This window comes from Hippopotamus amphibius, chromosome 2 (assembly GCF_030028045.1).
Source record: "Hippopotamus amphibius kiboko isolate mHipAmp2 chromosome 2, mHipAmp2.hap2, whole genome shotgun sequence".
Taxonomy (NCBI): domain Eukaryota; kingdom Metazoa; phylum Chordata; class Mammalia; order Artiodactyla; family Hippopotamidae; genus Hippopotamus; species Hippopotamus amphibius.
The window spans coordinates 188277935-188298863 of NC_080187.1; the positions used below are offsets into that span (position 1 = coordinate 188277935).

Here is a 20929-nt window from a genome sequence, read left to right on the forward strand (position 1 = left end):
TAGGCTCCCTCAACTTCTTTTATTCCACCCCTGCTGCTCTTAAAATGTGTAAATAAATAAGTCCTCAGGTTTAGTTATTAAAATATTTTTTTCATCCGCTCTGTGTCAAAATGTGTATTTCTTATCATATAAATAGTTCCTCAAATTTTGCCTTTTCCATAAAGCCTTCCCAGATTGATTATTGGGGGGGGGGGGGAGCTAATTACCTCTCTTCTAATGCATTTGACCATGAGATTCCTAAGCTGTACTTGCTTCAGTATCATTCCCAGCTATGTTCACTCTTGCTTTAACGAAAATGCACTTAAAATCACAGAATTTAGAGTTGGAGGGAACCTTAGGAATATAATGCAGCTTCTAGTTAAATGGGGTTGAACGAACACATTCATTTATCTCTGCTGCCTATCCAAAGTCTTCTAAAAGAACAGTGAGTTCAAAATACATAAACCCACAAGACGAAGAACCTGAATAAGCAGATGACAGAACCACATTTTGGAAGAGTGGAAACTGACTTAGCAGCGTAGTAATTCACTAAGCTATTAGTGGGGGAAACCATAACAAGCTAATTTTTAGAACCCCCAGGAAGGATTGGGTGGTGGAGGCACTAGTTGTCTCTGAAAGGGGGAGTGTGAGTGAGACCAAAAAAATAAGAGGCATAGCCGAGGACAGGGATACTGTACTGAAAATGGGAGTTAAGTGAATGTCAGTATCAGATGGTGATATCTCAGCTGCTTTCTGCCACTCAGCTCTGAGAATGCTGGCAACCAGGCGTACTCCATGCCCTCCTTGACCCACAGGCTGTTGGATATTTCCTCAGCGGGAAAACGTTCCAGCCCAAGAGGGGCAAGACCAGCAATCTTAATACGATCATCGTACACTGACCAGCCCAGCCTCCTACCCTGCCTCACCCCTGCTGTTGGTCTCATTGCCCCTCACGGACAGCCAAGGCTCACCCTCGGACCATCCTGGAGAGTCCAGCATGAAAGACATGCCAAAAGGGGCTCAGAGGATATTGAAGCAATGAAGTTGACAGGGAAACTTGTTTTAAAAAATTCAGTTGTCTGTCCTTGTAGATATCCCTGTCCACCCAAAGAAAAAAAGCTTAAAAAAGGAGCTTTCAGAAGAAAAAATACTCTCATAAATTGAAAATACTATAGTAGAAGTAAACAATTCAACAGAAAGGAAGGAATTGGTGAGGTGGCCCCTGGGAACTGAAACCGTCTGTACCCACACAGCTTACATTTACGACTTACTATTCCACTCATCACAAGTATAACTTCATTGTTACAGGGAGCTTTCTCATGAGGCAATGAAAGATGTAAATAATTTTGTTTATTCTGAGAATGTCTTCCCCTCAAACCCATTTAAACACTGAGCTTACCAATAGATAGCATCAAGTGACAGTTTACTCTTCTAGACTCTTTGAACACCACGTCTCAAAATCCTTTCTTGCTGGGACCTCCAACTCTATTATCCTCGTCCAATCCTAATCAAGCCTTAGTGTTGAAGGACCTGCCTTAAACCAGATTGCAAAACCTCAGAAATACCTGAGCTTTGCCCTCCCCCCTCCAAGAGGCTAAGGCTCCATCAAGTTAGTGCTCTCTCCCTTCCTTCAGTAAGAATAAACTCAGCTTTGTTTCGTCAAAGGTTGTTTTTGAAATATTTTGGTGGAGCCAAAAACATCACCTCTAAAAAGGTAGTACAAAAAAAAAAAGAGAGGAGGAAATGGGAAAAAAAGGATAAGAAAGTTAAACATCAGTTCAGGAGATCTAACATCCAAATGATAAGAATTCCCAAAAGAGAAAATGGAGAGAAAAATATCAAAGAAATAATTCAAGAAAATGCCCCAGAACTGAAGGACATACATTTCCAGAATAGAAGGCATGATGGATCAAAGGAGACTCATACCAAGGTTAAAATCATTGTTAAATTTCAGAAAAATTGAGACAATTAGAAGGCAGAGGGGAAAGTTCCTGGTTGCTTGCAGATTAATATCATTGCCCCCAGGTGGCAGTAATGCCTCAAAGGGTCTAAGATATTTTTGTTTGGTTGGGTGTGTGTGTGTGTGTGTTTGTGTGTGTGTGTGTTCTTCATAAAATGCATCTCTTTCCAAAGCATTAGTAAGAGGTGGGCTCAGTTTGAATTCTTTCAGAGCTCGCTCTGATTTCTTCCTAAAAGGCTTTGCTAAAAGGTCACCATACAATCAGGCTGAAGGAAGAAGAAGGAAAAAAAAAAAGACTCCATTCTCTGAGGAATGGCTCCTGTGGCTCTGAGGTGGGGAAAGGACTTAAGAGAATGGACTCTGAGCCTTGTCGTGTGGACAGGAGGACTTCTGTCATTCATTTATTCTCTCAAGTCTTATTGATGCCTACTGAATGCCAGATACTATGCTAGGCACCAGGAATACCCCAGTAAGAAAATCAGATAGGGTCTTTGTCTTCATGGAGCTTATGTTCTGAGGGGAGAAATATCCAAAAAACAAGTTAAGTTAAATCACATACGTATCTGAGGAATCTGATAGAGGTCAGGGTAGAAGCGAGCACACCAACTAGGAAGCTATTGCTGTTGTCTGGGTGGGAGGTATATACGACTTGGGTTACGGTGCTGCTAGGGGAGAGAGAAATAAGTGAATTCAAGAGGTATTGGAGGATTGGGCTTCCCAGGTGGTGCAGTGGTTAAGAATCCACCTGCCAATGCAGGGGACACAGGTTCGATCCCTGGGCCGGGAAGATCCCACAGGCTACAGAGCAAACTAAGCCTGTGCACCACAACCACTGAGCCTGCACTCTAGAGCCCACGTGCCACAACTGCTGAAGCCTGTGTGCCTAGAGCCCGTGTTCTGCAGCAAGAGAAGCCACCACAAAAAAGAGTAGCCCCCACTCACCACAACTAGAGAAAGCCCCAGCAGCAACGAAGACCCAAAGCAGCAAATAAATAAAATTAATTTAAAAAAAATTTTTTTAAAAGATGTATTGGAGGATAGAGTTGACAGGACTTGGTCATGGTCTGGACTTGGTCATCACCCTGGAGGATGCAAGCTGCCATGCTGTGAGCAGCCCTGTGGAAACACCTACATGGCAAGGAACTAAAGCCTCTGGCCAGCATCAAGTGAGGAACCAACCCCTGTCGACAACAACAACAACATGGGTGAGCTTGGAAGTGTCTTCTTCAGCCCAGTCAAGCCTTGAGATGACGTCAGCCCCATCCAACACCTGGATAGCAACCTTGTGAGACTCTGAGCCAGAACGACCCAGCTGAGCTGCTCCCAGTTTCCTTAGAAATTCCTTAGAACTGTGTGAGATGATAAATGTTGTTTTATGGTGCTGAATTTGGGGGTTTAATTGTTATGTGGCAGTAGATAACGAATACATTGACCCAATTAGATATTTAATCATGAAGTTATAATGCTTGAAACAATTTGGTATATTATGCCAAGAAATGTACACTTCGGTGGAGTAGTATTGGGAGTCTAAAAATAGAATGTGTATATGGGAATTTTGTATATGATACAGGCATTATTTCAAATCAATGTGGAAAAGGTTAATTAGTAAATATATTAGGATAGTTGCCTGGCCATTTAGAACCTTGCCAGAAATAAAGATGACCTCCTGTCTCTGGATGAGGCTTTTATTTATTTATTTATTTTTATTTTAAAAAATTTATTTATTTACTTATTTATTTAATTGGCTGTGTTGGGTCTTTTTTGCTGTGCATGGGCTTTCTTTTAGTTGCGGTGAGTGGGGGCTACTCTTTGTTGTGATGCGCGGGCTTCTCATTGCCATGGCTTCTCTTGTTGCGGAACACGGGCTTTAGGCATGTGGACTTCAGTAGTTGCAGCACATGGGCTCAATAGTTGTGGCACACGGGCTTAGTCGCTCCGTGGCATGTGGGATCTTCCTGGAGCAGGGTTCGAACCCATGTCCCCTGCATTGGCAGGTGGATTCTTAACCGCTGCGCCACCTAGGAAGCCCTGGATGAGGTTTTTAAATGAAATGAAATGGAAATTTTAGGATCCAAAAAAGCAAAAAAAAAATTCAAAAATTTTTTGATTTTTCCTCTATTCTATATCTAAGACATTTCTAAGCAATATTTTTGTCTTACGTTGCAATTAGTCTCCTGCCAAAGGTGAGACTACCTCAAGTATTTGTGCAGTCCAGGGCCACCCAAGCTGATATGGCTCACCTGGTCCTAGAGCTGGACAGTGTTTGCTGGACAACGCACAGCCCAACTTCCTGGGCAGCACTGAGTGACAGCTGCTAGGAAGAGGGCAGTGAGCTCTCATCTCTTTAATACCTCCACCAAGGAAATCTGTGGGCGCTTGGTTGCAGGGTGTAGTAACTCTCTTATTCCTCACTTGAGGCAGTTTCAACATTGACATTTACACAACTTTGTTCCCTCATTCAAAGTACTCCGGGGCAAGTCTCTGTCAAGTTTGATTCAGCATCCCTTCAGTCACACTTTAAAGAAAATGATATTGGAATCCAGAACAGGCAAGATGCGGTGTGGAAAATGATATCCTAAAAGTGACTTGAACTTCATGATGAAAACATCGTGTTCCCATTCAACACAGAGGAGAATTATACATTCTAATGCTGAAGGGTTCAGGGTGAGGCATTTATAGAATTATGAGTAGGCCATATCAATATGGCTGATGTTGCCATACCCATCAGCTGCTGGCTTATCATCCCTAACATTTCCAGGCCTTTAGCCAATGTATTCATTTAATCCAAATACCAACACTACTGGATACTAGTTCTGATCTGATATAGGAGTTATTCCTCTGCTAAGGAAGGTCCCGTGATCCTTGCAGGATGACAAAAGGCATAAAGAGAAAAAAAGAAAAGTTTTGAGTTTTTTTCCTGTAGTCTGTACCTAATTGGATAGGACCAGATTTTTTTGATTTCCTACATGATTCTTAGGGTTCATCCAATTAAACATTCTGTACCTAGCAGTTTTCCCACAGTCTCAGGTGCCTAATATTCTTGTTGTGGTATTTTTTTTCCTTCTCTAAAGAGTTACTTAGGTCTACTTTTTAAAAAGTAGATTAAATGTGGGTAAAAAGAACATAATACAGTCAGTAGTTCTTAACCTTCTTTGTGTCATGAAACCCTTTTAGAACTTGATTTAAAAACCGTGAAAATGCACATACATGTAAAATGTTACAAACTTTCATAGAATTCAAAGACTGCCTTGATCCTTGGATCTCATAGGAGTCCATGGTCCCCTGTTGAGAACCCTCATCTAGAGGTTAGAGAGATTGTATATTAACTGTAGCTCTTTTTTCCGTCCCCCAGATTTTCCTGAGCAGTACCATCATTGGTTCTAGATTTGTCTTTGGAGACACATTGATTGAAGAAATCTTTGCTTTTCAGGTATGATTATTTCTAATAGACTTATAACTAGTCTCTCTGCCTTCAGTGAGGCCACTGAGAAGTTTTACAAAAGAGGAAAAAAATGTGCTTAGACATTTGGAATGCTCTTTATTAATCACATAAACTCTGTTAAATCATTCTGTGGATTAAATTTTTAAAAAATAGACTCTTTTTTTAGAGCAGTTTTAGGTTCACAGCAAAAGTGAGCAGAAAAAGCAAGATTTACCATATTCTTCTCTCCTGCGCACCCACAGCCCCCTCCACTATCAACATCCCCCACCAGAGTGGTGCGTTTGTTACAGTCATTGAACCTCATCGACACATCACAATCACCCAAAGTCCACAGCCTGCATTAGCTTTCCCTCTTAGTGTTATACATTCCAGGGGTTCGACAAATGTATGACATGTATCTACCATGATAGTATCATACAGACTGTTGTCACTGAACTGAAAATCTCATGGACTCTACCTATTGGTCCCCTCCTTCCACCCTAACCTTTGGCAGTCACTGATCTTTTTACTGTCTCCATAGTTTTGCCTTTTCCAGAATGTCCAGTTGTTGGAATCACAGAGTATGCAGCTTTTACAGATTGACTTCTTTCACTTAGTAAGGTTCACTCAAGCTTCCTCTGTGTCTTTTTGTGGCTTTTCATAGCTCATTTCTTTTTAGCACTGAATAATATTCCATTGTCCGAATGTACCACAGTTTAGTGATTTACCTACTGAAGGACATTTGGGTGCTTGCAACTTTTGGCAGTTATGAATAAAGCTGCTATAAACATCTGTGTGCATGTTTTTGTATACACATGAGCTTTCAACTCGAGTTAATACCAAGGGGTGTGATTGCGGATTATATGGTAGGAGGATGTGTTAATTAACTAGATGGGGAATCCTTTCACAATGTATACATATATCAGATCACAACAATATACACTTTAAGTATGTTACAATTTTATATGTCAATTATACTTCAATATAAAGTTGATTTTTTTTAAAAAGTGTTTTTTTTTTTTAAGTTTTATAAGTAACTGTCCAATTGTCTTCCAAAGTGGTTGTATCATTTTACAATGTGTGAGAGTTCCTGTTGTTCTACATATTTGCCAACATTTAGTGTTATCAGTGTTCTGGATTTTGGCCATTCTAGTAGTTGTGGTGATTGCACTGTTGTTTTAGTTTGCATTTCCCTGAAGACATATGATGTGATGGTATCTTTTCTTTTTTTTTTAAAGGATTTAAAAATCTTTTTTTATTATTTTATTTATTTATTTATTGGCTGTGTTGGGTCTACGTTGCTGAGCACGGGCTTTCTGTAGTTGCTGAGAGCTGGGCCTACTCTTCGTTGTGGTGTGCAGGCTTCTCACTGCAGTGGCTACCCTTGTTGCGGAGCATGGGCTTTAGGCGAGTGGGCTTCAGTAGTTGTGGCTCATGGGCTCTAGAGCGCAGGCTCAGTAGTTGTGGCACACAGGCCTCGTTGCTCCGCAGCATGTGGGATCCTCCCGGACCGGGGGTTGAACCTGTGTCCCCTGGCAGGCAGATTCCCAACCACTGCACCACCAGAAAGACCCATGTGATGGTATCTTTTCATATGCTTACTTTTCTTCTGTATATCATCTTTAGTGAGGTGTTTGTTAAGGTCTTTGGCCCATCTTTCAATTGGGTTATTTATTTTCTCATTGTTGAGTTTTAAGAGTTCTTTGTGTATTTTGGATAATAGGCCTTTATCAGATGTGTCTTTTGCAAATATGTCTCTCTGCAGCTTTTCTTCTCATTCTCTTGACATTGTCTTCCACAGAGCAAAAATGTTTAATTTTAGTGAAGTCTAGGTTATCAATTATTTCTTTTTTGGATCATGCCTTTGGTATATCTAAAAAGTTACCACCATATCTAAGGTCAACTGCGATTTCACCTATGTTATCTTCTAGGTGTTTTATATTTTTGCATTTACATTTAGGTCTGTGGTCCATTTTAAGTTAGTTTTGGTGAAAGGTATAAGGCCTGTGTCTAGATTCCTTTTTTTTTTTTTGGTCGAGTTGTTCCGGCAGCATTTGTTGAGAAGACTACCTTTGCTTTATTGCCTTTGCTCCTTCATTGAAGATGTGTTGACTCTAGTTATGTGGGTCTGTTTCTGGGCTCTGTTCCCCTGATTTACTTCTCTATTCTTATGCCAGTACTACTCTGTCTTGATTACTGTAGCTTTATAATAAATGCTGAAGTCTGGTGGTATCAGTCTTCTACCTTCGTTCTTCTCTTTCAATGTTGTGTTGGCTATTCTGGGTCTTTGACCTCTTGACAAACTTTAGCATCAGTTTGTCAACATCTACAAAATAACTTTCTGTGATTTTTATTGTGATTGTGTTGAATCTATAGAGCAAGCTAGGAAGAACTAATATCTTTTTTAAAAAATATTTATTTATTTATTTATTGACTGTGTTGGGTCTTCGTTGCTGCACACAGGCTTTCTCTCGTTGCAGTGAGTGGGGGCTACTCTTCGCAGTGGTGTGTGGGCTTCTCATTACAGTGGCTTCTCTTGTGGCTCACAGGCTCTAGAGCACAGGCTCAGTAGTTGTGGCACATGGGCTTAGTTGCTCTGCGGCATGTGGGATCTTCCTGGCCCAGGGATCGAACCCATGTCCCCTGCATTGGCAGGCGGGTTCTTAACCACTCTGCCACCAGGGAAGCCCCAAGAACTGATATCTTAACAATTGAGTCTTCCCGTCTGTGAACATGGACTCTCTCTCCATTTATTTTGCTCTTCTCTGATGTTGTTCATCAGAGTCTTGTAGTTTTCCTCATATAATCTTTGCATATATTTTGTTAGATTTATACCTCAGTATTACATTTTGTAAGTGCTAATGTAAATGGTAGTGTGTTTTTCATTTCAAATTCCACTTCATTCCTGGTACATAAGAAAGTGATTGGCTTTTGTATACCGACTTTGTATCCTGCAACCTTGCTATAATTGCTTATTAGTTCCAGGAGTTTTTTGGTTGATTCTTTCAGAATTTCTGCACAGACAACTACCTTCTCACCATTAAGTACATTAGCTGTATTTGGTAGACGTTCTTTATGAAATTGAGGAGGTTTCCCTCTGTTCCTAGTTTTCTGATAGATTTTATTAGGAATGGGTGTTGGATTTTGTCAAATGCTTTTTCTGCATCTATTGATGTGGTCCTGTGATTTTCTTTAGCCTGTTGATGTGCTGGATTACGTTAGTTGATTTTTGAATGTCGAACCAATCTTGTATACCTGGGATAAGTCCTGCTTGCTGTATGATACTTTTCATACATTATTGGATTTGATTTGCTAATATTTTGTTAAATATTTTTGCATATATGTTCATGAGAGATATCAGTCTGTTGTTTCCTTTTCTTGTAATGTCTTTGTCTAATTTTGATATCATGGTAATTCTGGTCTCATAAAATCAGTCAGGAAGTATTTCTTCTGTTTCTATATTCTGAAAGAGATTATAGAGAATTGATGTAGTTTTTTCTTTATTAAAGGTTGGTAGAATTCACCAGTGAACTCATCTAGGCACAGTGTTTTTAAAATGAAATTTTAAAACCAATTTTTTAAAAAGCCAAATTCACATTTTATTTATATTGACATAAGCTTATTTCACAGAAATAAGATGAAATGGAAATTCATTTAGATTAAAATAAAATTTATTTTCCTTACTAAAGATAATAGCCATCTATACTGTTTTGTTCCTAAATAAACCACAAAACATTTGTTTTTGCAAATTTTCCAGATCAAGATGAAAAGTAAGTGTCGTCAGAGAAAAAGCAGAAGAAAACAGTAAATCAGTTGTAACCATGGCCTCTAATTCTATCTTGAGCATGATACAGAAGTGTTTAACATATACCTGATAAAACGCTTATGACACAGGAAGGTGTAGGCTCAGCGAAGTAATGTAAATAGCAGCAACGAGATGCAGAGCAATGGTGGTAGTCTCTTCCATTCAAACTGCAGTTGTGACTTGTTCCTTTAGGTTCACTTGATAGAGACAAAACCTACACTGTTTAATGAGCTCACAGTTTCTCTCTCTCTCTGGCAATTCCCTTAACTGTACATTACAAATGTTTACCAATATGTTAATACTTAAAACTTCAACTATTCAAAGGTCAGTTGTGAGATTCATTGTAACATTGTATAAAGTGTATTCCTTCCTCCCACACCTCCCCAAAATTTATTCCTTCAAAGAAGTGATAATTCAATACAATTGGGTCCCCAGGGATAACAAATGGTATGTTTGAAATGACTTTGAACAATTCCAGAGCACCAGTACCAGAGATCATGCAGAAATGAAATGCGACGCTTTTGGTACTATCTTCTGGAAGAACAGATAAGTTTTCAAAATGTGAGCGTTAAAACGGTGGTTGTTTAAACAGGTAGATTATCAATGGCTAACGTATTCACTCAGAGCCGTGTAGGCAAAAATATTCAAAGATTAAGTGGCCTACGTGCACCCTACCTCTTTTCCTCCAAATATTAAATATAGGAGAAAACCTATTTTTAAACATTCTTTTAGGTATTTTTGATGGTTTATGAATTATCTGTAGGATGCATAAACTTAGTTGTATAGAGTTTGATATGTGTCTACCATGAAATCCAGATCAGGTTTTATATAAAAATTTATGTTAAGCAAAACCAAGTTACTTGAGCTTAGGTTTGTCAAAGTGTTCTCAGGCGTGCTTTGAGATGCTTTCATCCGTTTTCATGGTGCTCATTCTTCTTTTTTTTTTTTTATGTATCTGTTTATTTGGCCTGCGCTGGATCTTAGTTGCGGCATGCGGGATCTTCGGGGCTCATTCTCAACCTACATCACAGGAAGAATGCAAAGGCCCTTTCGTAATGCATACACACTAGGAAAAAACTTGAGGCCAGGCAGGTGGAGGGCTTCATCAGGGGTGGATGGAAGCTCTACCTCTGTCCTTCTGTGTTGTGACTTGATTCTCCAGTAGTGGAGCTGGGCTGAGAGTGCCTCAGGGTTGGCTAAGTGGCTTCTGCACAAGTCAGCAGGCTGTTGCTCTGATGTGTTGAATTCGAGCTGTCCTGTGACAGATGTCCCAGAGATAAGAGTTTACAAGCTTTGGGGTGTTGTTCTGAGTATATACAGTTGATACTTGAACAACTTGGGGGTTAGGGGCACCAGTACTACCTGCAGTCGACCTGCATGTAACTTGCAGTCAGCCTTCCCTACCTGCGGTTCTTCCCTATCCGTGGATTTGACCAGCTGTGGATTGCATAGTACTGTGGGATTTACTATGGCAAAAAATCCCAAATAAGTGAATCATGCAGTTCAAACCTGTGTTGTTCAGGGGTCAACTGTATCTTTAAGTTCCCAAGTAATGTGCTCCACTGTTGGAACACTTAGGGATTCTTTAGAATAAGTCTCAGAGGTTAACTGAGATTCCAGGTTAGCTTGCTGAACTCTGTGGAATTTCCCAGGGTGTTTCATTTGAATATCAGGTTTGGTTATCACATTTATGGCTTCCTCAAAGCAAAATCCATTGTAAGTTTTACTACCTTGCGTCACCTCATCAGTGAATGCGACACTGCAATCATTCTACTGACTGCAAACAAGACATCAAAGATTTGCTCCCTGGAGGTTTTCTCCAAAAACTCTTGAAAAAGGTACAACTTTTTAAAAATGAAATAAAAATCTTTTGATACACTGCAAGGACAAACGTGCGGCCAGCTAGACAGTTATTCCTTCGCAAATTTGTGTCACTATGGATACCATCTAAACATAAAGCAAGTGTTTGCAGGAGATCTATTAAAATTTCAAAAGCATCATGCTTGTCTGTCCACTGAGAATGATAAATTTACTTCAGATCATTACCCTTTTCATTATTCTGAGAAGAGACAGAAATTACATCGTCAAGTTCTAAAAGAGTTGTGGTAATTGATGGATAAAAGAACAAACTTCCTCAGTTGTTTCCAATGCAACAGGTATGCCCATAACAGGCACTGATTTTGCCAACCACATATGTAAGGCACAGGAAGAGCAGTGTGCGTAGGCAGCTTAGGGATTCTTCCCTAAAAGTCTTGAAGCAAAAACTTTCATTTTTGAGGAGAACCTACTGGATATAATGTCTGTCTTGCCATGGCAGTGCTCCTTCTTTAGTCCCTACTTCTCAGTTATCCCAGTGTGAAATTACACAACCAGAATTCCTGTATCTGCTTCATGAGGAAGGACGTCTACAAATTCTTCTCTTGGGTAGGAAATTCATCAGCAAACCTCACCCTCACATGCTGGTGTTCTTCCCCTGCTATGTTCACACATCATCGTAATCATGAGTCCCTTACTTCCCTGAGGGTTTCTTCCTGAATGCAGCTCTCGCAGATCTCTAGCCGCTGAATCTGCTGTTTCCCAACAGAACATGTTAACTGGTGTTGTCTCTAAGTGCCTTCTCAGAACCTCTTCACCAGAATTTGTCTTGCACTTCAGCAGTGCTGGAGAGTTTCAGAAGTAAAGAGAATTTATGGGAGTTCATCAGCCTCGTGTCCATCCAGAGGTAGGTTTTGTTTCACATGACTTGAAATTTCAATACAAACTACTATGTATAAAATAAACAATAAACAAGGATATACTGTACAGCACAGGGCAATGGAGCCATTATATTGTGAGAACTTTAAATGGAGTATACTCTGTAAAAGTATTGAACCACTATGTTGTACACTTGAAACTAGTATAATATTGTAAATCGACTATACTTCAATTTAAAAAAAAGTTCTTTTAAGGAAATTTCAAATAAAGGTTTTAGGTATTGTTTCCATTCTCTTCAAGAGTTAGAGATAAAATGTCTTCATCCAGTTCTTCACCTCCTTCTTCTGCACTGGGGTTCTGAGCAGCACTGTTTGTGTCCTTATATTTTTGTTCCTGTTCAGAAGTTTTGGTTTTTTTGTTGTTGTTTGTTTTGTTTTTATGTCAATGTCATGATTTCATTTTCACTCAATTATTTTGTTTTCTATCTATTAGGCAGATTGTTCAGATGACTGGTGAGATAAAACCGTGTACTATAATTATTTCTACAGATCACAGAGGTCTCAAAGTGTTTGGCACATAACCAATAATGTTTTTATTTTTAAATTAAAAAATTTTTTTTTACTTTTGGCTGGATTGAGTCTTCATTGCTGTGCATAGGCTTTCTCTAGTTGAGGCAAGCGGGGGCTACTCTTTATTGTGGTGCGCAGGCTTCTCATTGCAGTGGCTTCTCTTGTTGTGGAGCCCGGGCTCTAGGTGCACAGGCCTCAGTAGTTGCAGTATGCAGGCTCAGGTGTTGTGGCATGCAGGCCCCAGAGCGTGCGGGCTACAGTAGTTGTGGCACAAGGGCTCGGTTTTTGTGGCTTGTGGGCTCTAGAGCGCAGGCTCAGTAGTTGTGGCACATGGGTTTAGTTGCTCCCAGCATATGGGATCTTCCGGGCCCAGGGATCGAATCCTGCATTGTGTCCCCTGCACTGTCAGGCAGACTCTCAACCACTGAGCCACCAGGGAAGTCCCACCAATAACGTTTTATCTTCTGAGTTTTATCTTTGTAAATCTGCTCTGCTGTACTTCTTCACCTGCTGTGCATCTGTCCAGATCCTCCAGGGAATCCAAAGAAGACCGGCTCTGCCTCTTCCTTGTGTAGTGGGGGCCGTGAAGGAGTTAGGTGTCCTCATCTCAAAGGTCTGGCTTCCGCCTCCCTGTCTCCTCAGGGCAGCCCACCCTCAGGTAGGGTTGGGGGGAGAACCAGTCTAACTCTGCCAGTGTAGAATTCTATGCCCAAATTATCAATCAACTCTGAGAGTGGAAAAGGACTATTTTAGGTATGCAAACATCCTCCCCCCCAAATTTACCTCTCTTGCATCCTGGGGTAGGCATGCTTCTCAACTGCCCCCCACCAATGATTTTGCCTCTGTGTGTGGGCTGGACCTAATGGTTTGCTTCTAGTAAATAGAACATGGCAAAAGTGATGGATATCACTTCCGTGACAAGTTACAAAAGACTAACTTGTCATGCTTGCATTCTCTCTTACTTGTTCTGATGAAGTTACTTCATTATAATTTAAATGTGACTACTAGCATAGTTCATAATACCTAAAGTTTGAAAGCTTTTCTAGTATAGATTAGCATCATAAATTTTATTTTAGTATTACCTACAAAGTATCTGAAACGACAGCAATGTCAAGCATTAAATGTTCTACACATACACAGAAGTTTCTTTTCAGAGATTTTTAGCCTTCCACATGTGCTCTTGCACTTTTTTCAGTCAATGTCTGTTCTAATTATTTATTGCTGCACACCAAACCACTTCCAAACCCAGCAACATAAAAGCAACAGTTTTAATATCCTTATGGAATTCAGATAGGGCATGGTGGGAACGTTTTTATCTCTGCTCCACGATGTCCAGGGCCTCAGCAGGGAAGATTCAGGGCTGAGGGGTGATTTGAAAGGCTGGGAACTGGAATCACGTGGAGGCTCCCTCACTGCCATGCTGACACCTGGGCTGGAGTGAGAAGAAGGCTGGGCTGGGCTGGGGCTATTGACAAGAGCACCTACGTGAGGCCTCTCTCTGGCATGGGTTTCTCCTAGGGTGGTGGCCAAGTTCCAAGAGGAAGCTGAGTGTTCCAGGAAACCCAGGTGGAAGCTCTGTGGCTTTATGACCTCACCTCAGCAGTCAGAGAGCATCCCTTCTTCCATGCTCTACTACAACCTGATGCTGAATCCAGCCTGCCACCTGTCTTCATAAAGAAAGGGTTGTTGGAACACAGCGTGTCCATTCGTTTATGTATCTTCCGTGGCTGCTTTTGTGCTCCGATGCAGAGCTGAGTAGTTGCAAGAGAGACCACATGGTCTGCAAAGCCTAAAATATTTACTGTCCAGCCCTTTACGGAAAAGGTTTGCTGAGCCCTGCCTTATTGGTTAAAGCAGTCACTATCCTTTCCGTGTCAAGGGGAGGGAAGTGACCCCACTCTCGGAGGGAGGTGTGTCAGAGAAGGTGAAGCCATTTAAAAAATCACTGTGGCACCTGTTTACCTCTCATATTTTAATCCTTGTTTGGTTTTTAATTTTTGTAAGCTATTTAAAATAGCTTTTCTAACTATGTGTATACTCAGGTTCTCTTAGAGAAAGTTAAAAAGGGAGAGTTGACTATGTTATTTCAAGTTTTATTCTTTTTTCTTTTTAAACTTGCTCATGTCAGCTCCTGTGGGTAAATATTTGGCTGGTAATTCTTTCAAAGGAAGGTTAGACGGGTTAATCCATGTTCACAGAGTTAATATCAGGGATAAGGAAGACCTTTAGTTCCTTAAAAAAAAAAGTGGAAGTGATAAACAATTGTCCAGTTAAGTCTCCCTTGGTCAAGAAGTTTCAGGTTTTAAAAATTATTAACTACTTATTTGTGAAAAAAATTTTTTACTTAAATATGCTATATTGGTGCCATTTTTATTAATCCCCCCAATTTCCTCATCTGTAGAGTGAGCGGGTTGGGTGGTCAGTGGCTCTCCGTGCAGGCTGCATATTCAGATCGTCAGGTGCTCTGGTCCCCACCCCAGATAATTAAATCAGAATGTCTGAGGATAAATTGGGATTGAGCTCAATAAACACTAGAGGAGAAAGAAATTCATAAACTTTAAAAGGTATTTCGTGTAAGTACGGCTGATTCATTTTGCTATGCAGTAGAAACGAACACAACATGGTAAAGCAACTATACTCCAATAAAAAAACATAAAAAATAAAAGATATGATCTCAGTATATTTTCTTGAAGTATTTCCTACAACCACAGAGTCCTGTCCTACATTCCTGGGGTGGGGATGGTGTGAAACTATTGTAGCTCACAGCTACTCCAAGAAAGTTCTGCTTTTACTTCAATTAAGCGCCACATATTTTGAGCCAAACTGGAATGCCCAGGAGTTCTTCAAAGGAAAAAGAAATGCTCAGATGATCAAGAGCAAAAGTGTCCCACTGGAATTCTCCTTAATAGCTAACAGAAGACTAAACAAAACCTCTTCCCCAAAGGCTTATCTTCTGGGTCTACCCTGAAGGTAAGAGATCCCAGAAATCATCAATCTCCCCACAAGGACATGACAAGGATGCAGGAAAAGTACACCAAAGGGATTCCTTATGATAGTGGCTTCTGGAACACACTGTAGTGGAAAGTTAGGCTACCTTGAAAATAGTTCCTGATATTCAGACAGTGTTCGTAGGGATAAATTAGACTAGACCAAAGAATACTGCATTTAGTGTACTCGTGTTCTAGAAGTTCAGTGGGAAATTCCCCTGGGGTTCTCATTCTTTTACCTTTGTCTTCCCTAAAGGACAAAGACACTTGTTAAAACCAGTAAGGAAATGCCGACATACATGTTCCAGATCCAGTACTCTGGAAGGGGCAGTCGAATAGCTGTATTACATGCCTGATATGCTGTATTAGATGCTCACATTCCTCAGTGGATCAGTGTCTGGTCCCCTGGCTTTTGCCAGAAGCTTAACAAATGACATGTAGACATCCATCCACTCCTTGCAGTGGTAGCAAAGTCACCAGTCATCAAGGCATGGTTTTCAGAGAGCAACAGCCTGTGATGCACGGACAAGATAGAAGTGCCTCTGTACGCAAACTAAAACAATAATCAGGATTGGATGTGGACAGCCACAGATGAGAGGACACCAGCTACTCTGCTCACAGAACAACCCCAGAAGTAGAAGGAACAAATTATTTTACTGTGGGAACCTGAATTTAGAGAATTAAGTAGTCAACCATCAGGAAAGCCTCAAATTAACTGATCAGCAGGGGTGAATTTCTATCACTGTGGAAAGTTCCTACGAGAAAGTTATTGAAAAAAAGTCTGTACCCAGCAGAGCTCTGGGGACTCTGAGACGTGTTTATGAAACTATCTGAGATTACCTAATGAAAAAGATATATGCTACTTACCATACCCACAAGAATGTTTCCCGCTGCACTCAAGAGTTTCTGTGGCTGCTGTGCCCAAAGTAACCTATACTAACCAGGCAATCTGCAAACAAGATGGCAAACTAAACAATAAAAACATATTCTCCTTCCTACTTCAGTTAATCCCCAGAACTATATACTGGTATGATATGGGTCAGTTTCCTGGTCTGGACACTGGTTTTGCTCTGGCGTCAGTCAGTGCCCCTGGAATTTACTTTATGAATATACTTCCCAGGTCCTTCCTAAGGTTCCCCAGCGTAGGGCTGGCTACTTGAGCCAGCACAGGGGAAACTGCTTCATTACTATTAACTCACAGAGTTGACTCAGTTTTCCACTTGCAGGTTACCACCCTGAGGTCGTTTTTGAACTTAACTGTCTCATCATAATAGGCTTTTTATCCAACCATAGTAGCAGAGATCTTTTTTCCTAAATTCGTATTTTTATTCCCCTATTGTAATGAAAGCCAAGCCTCTTTGCTCTGTAACCATGATAGAAAATTATCAGTCTACAGCAAGCCTTCTAGAGAGGGAAGGACAGATGGGGATGTTACCTCTCTAAACTGAGTTCCTTGAAAGAATCCAAAGTCATCCTAGATGTAGTGGTGGGTGACAGAGCATTCCCATAACCAGGAATTTTCAGATGAGAAAGCAATCTCTGTTATGCTGACCTTGCAAACTGACTCCTCATCTCTGCTTGCTGCCTCTGCAACGGCTGCCGCTGGAGTCATTGCCGTATTGAAACTGATCACCTGACAGTGGAAGGGTCCAAATCCAGGATAAAAAGTAGACAAATGGTAGAGGAAGAAAATGAGTAGCTTCTACATTCCATTTCACATTGATATCCCATTATGATAAAAATGGTCTTTCTTTGACGTTTTACTGTATTCATCTTTGGGCAGAGTTTAGCCTCATTATTTCTAGAATAACCTTCTTGTCAGACAGTATGGACAGACACTTGGCCCTGAATTCTACTGCTTTCCCCCCAAATTTCCTTGTGTAGGGCATAGCAGTTTTCTCTGGCTGAGTTGTTTATAGGCCCATAAACAGTTTTCAGAAAATGTGCCGTAAAAATCATTTCCAACACTAACAACAGGGAGGCACAGAGCGTGTTGGCAGCTGCTGCCAGGGAATGGAGCATCAGCCCTGTTCTGCAGCAGCTGAGATGCTGGCGATTACATTTCTCTGCATGAGTTTGTGGCCTGTCAGTAGTTGTCCCAGCATAAGAGTAAATATCTCTCTGGAATAGAAGAATGGGCAGGAAATGAGTAACAGTACATTTCTATATGTAGCCTACCCCCAGAAACATACAGTCACATCCATCCCGGCTTGTGTTAACAATAAAATGTGGAAGAGAACGACATAATACCCTCCAAAGTAGTATGGAAACCAACCCAGGGTTGGTGCCTAGAAATGAAGACAGAGCTATGGGAAACCAGTGTTTGAATTTTAATTCTTTTCCGTGTTTCAGCCCCAGCCAAAGGTGCTACTGAGCACTAGAATTTCTGTAAGTGGCTAGAGGGGAAGGAGAGAGGAAAAAAGGAAGAGCCATGGACTTCATAGCCAGCCCTTTAGAACTGATACTACATTCCTTTTCTAGTTAACCCACCCCACTCCCAGGCAGTTAGTGGTATCGCTGGCCCCAGTAATATCATATAATAATTTTCAAATTATTGTAAAGAAGGCCAGCTTCCCTAGCCTGGCAGTAAAGGAGGGAGTCACTATTCTCATCTCTAACAGTTTTCCATCCCTTACTCTGTGTTTTTTTAAGGTTTTTTCTCTATAACTTCTCAATTTCTCTATAATTGGGACGATGGAAAGACCTCTGGCAGGACGAACGGGACTTCTCACGTCTACTGTCTCTTTCTTAGGAAAGAGCTTGTACTCTGTGGATTTGCCAGCCTGGGCCCTGGTTGGGATCACATGAGAAAACTTGAGTGAGCACAGTAGGAACTCCCCACTTCCTTTTCCTCCTGTTAAACCTCTGGAAGATTACAGCTTTAGAAATGCGTATGTTTTGTTAGGGCCAAAGTGAAGGCCCTGGTGGAAGATTTGTCTCTATACAATGCAAAGCGTGAATACTGAATTTGTTAAAATAATCAGGAACCAGGAGAATAGAAATGGCATCAGTTCCCTATGCCCTTGGTAAGTAGAAGAACACAGGATTAGTCATGGAAGGCAGAACAAAAGGTTGTTTCTTAAGAACATGTGTTGTTCTTTATTGAAATTCAAAGAAGAGAAATAAGGGAGGAAGAGTCAAGAGTTAGGTGTTTAGAAAGAATATTTTAAAACAACAGTTTGGACTTTTGTTCTCACATGATAGGTTTTAGCTTAGATTTGCAAAGCTTGCATTCCAGAAGTTGTTTTATTTTTACTTAGGTATTAATTAAGCTACCACTAGGTGCCATCCTCACAGACAGTGGTTCAGAGGGTCAAAGATTGACGGGCTTTTGATTTTTTAAAAGAAATAGTACTTTTGTAAAGGAGCTAGACATAAATAATTCCTAGAATTATCCTTAAGTGTAAAGAATTATACACAATTGGAAGCAGTTTCAAAAAATACCCAGGTATAATTAATTTTATCCTATACTTACTTTGATATTATCAATCATTGCTTATTCCAGTATTATCTTGCTTACTTCATTTTATCCAAGCTTTAAGAAGAACAAAATTTTCAAATTCACAATGAACTCTTCTTGAATTTGGTCTTCCAAGGGCCCTAGCTGCAGTTCTGGGACCTTCAGCAGTTTTGTCAACTATCAAAACCTCTTACTTCTTCCATTGAGACTTTAACAGCTTTAGGCTGGTGTCTGCTGATCTTGAACAAGCTTAGGTGACTTTGTCCAGCATATCCAGTGCACCACATCCCTAAGTACTGAGAGGAAGAAAAACTAGAGGGAGAACACGCCTTCTTGACTACCTCTGTGATTGTTAATTGTATGTGTCAACCTGGCCCAGCTGTTTGGTCAAACACCAGTCTAAATGTTGCTGTGGAGATTTTTTTTTTTTAACTTATTTATGGGCTGCGCTGGGTCTTCGTTGCTGCATGTGGGATTTCTCTAGTTGCGGTGAGCGGAGGCTACTCTTCATTGTAGTGTGCGGGCTTCTCATTGCCATGGCTCCTCTTGTTGTGGAGCACAGGCTCTAGGAGTGTGGGCTTCAATAGTTGCAGCACAGGGGCTCAATAGTTGTGGCGCACAGACTTAGTTAATCTGTGGCATGTGGGATCTTCCTGGGGCAGGGATTGAACCTGTGTCCCCTGCATTGGCAGGCAGATTCTCAACCACTGCACCACTTAGGAAGTCCTGGCAGGCGGATTCTTAACCACTGCACCACCAGGGAAGCCCCAAAGGTATTTTTTAGATATGATTAACATTTAAATCAGTAAACTTTGAATAAAGCCGTTTACCTTTCATAATGTAAGTAAGCCTCATCTAATCACTTGAAGGTCTTAAAATCAAAGACTGACATTTCCCAAAGGAGAAGGAATTCTCCTTAAGACTGCAATATAGGGACTTCCCTGGTGGTGCAGTGGTTAAGAATCGGCCTGCCAGTGCAGGGGACACAGGTTTGATCCCTGGTCTGGGAAGATCCCACATGCCATGGAGCAACTAAGCCCACGTGCCATAATTACTGAGCCTGCACTCTAGAGCCCTCGAGCCACAATTATTGAGCCCACGTGCCAGAACTACTGAAGCCCACATGCCTAAGAGCCCGTGCTCCGCAACAAGAGAAGCCACCGCAATGAGAAGCCCGCACATCGCACCAAAGAGTAGCCCCCACTCACTGCAACTAGAGAAAGCCTGCTCACAACAACGAAGACCCAACACAGACAATAAATAAATAAATTTTGAAAAAAAAGATTTCAATATAGAAACCCTGCCTGCCTGCCTGCCTGCCCTAAAGACTTTAAAGACTTCAGACTCTCCAGCCTCTAAAATCAGATGAGCCAGTTCCCTAATATAAGTCTCTCACTCTCTGTTCTATTGGTTTTGTTTTCCTGGAGAACCCTGACTAATACAACCTTTCTAATAAGTTATTTCTAGTGAAATAAATCAGACAGAGAAAGACAAATACCATATGATAGCACATATTTGGAATCCAAAAAAAAAACCTCATAGAAACAACAGATTGGTGGTTGCCAGAGGCAGGGGATAAGGGGATGAGTGAAGGTGCAAACTTCCAGTTATAAGAAATAAGTTCTGGGGATGTGATATACAGTATAATGAGTATAGTTAACAATACTATATTATTTGAAAGTTGCTAAGAGAGTAGATCTTAAAAGTTCTAATTACAGGGAAAAAAATGTGACTCTATGAGATGATGGATGTTAACTAGACTATTGTAATCATTTCACAATATTTACATATATCAAATCCTTATGTTGTACACCTTAAATTAATACAATGTTATACATCAATTAAATTTGAGAAAAAAAGAAAGTTATTCCTCTCTCTTTGCTTTTAGCTTTTTTTTCTCTTTGAAACCAGAACTGAGCTTCTAATCTGCATCAATTACATGCATCTATTTACAAGCATTTCTTCACGGGTTCATGGGTTTCCTTCGTAATAGCTCTAACAGATTTCTAATGTGCAGCTTTTTTTAAAAAAGAACCTTATTCATGTATCATTTC

At 40.6% G+C, this 20929-nt stretch overlaps 1 pseudogene; it reads right to left on the reverse strand.

Annotated features, from left to right (window-relative positions):
- Window positions 1–9893: 9893 nt before the first annotated feature.
- On the reverse strand, window positions 9894–17027 carry LOC130844685 (52 kDa repressor of the inhibitor of the protein kinase-like; annotated as a pseudogene).
- Between the last annotated feature and the right edge of the window lie 3902 nt (window positions 17028–20929).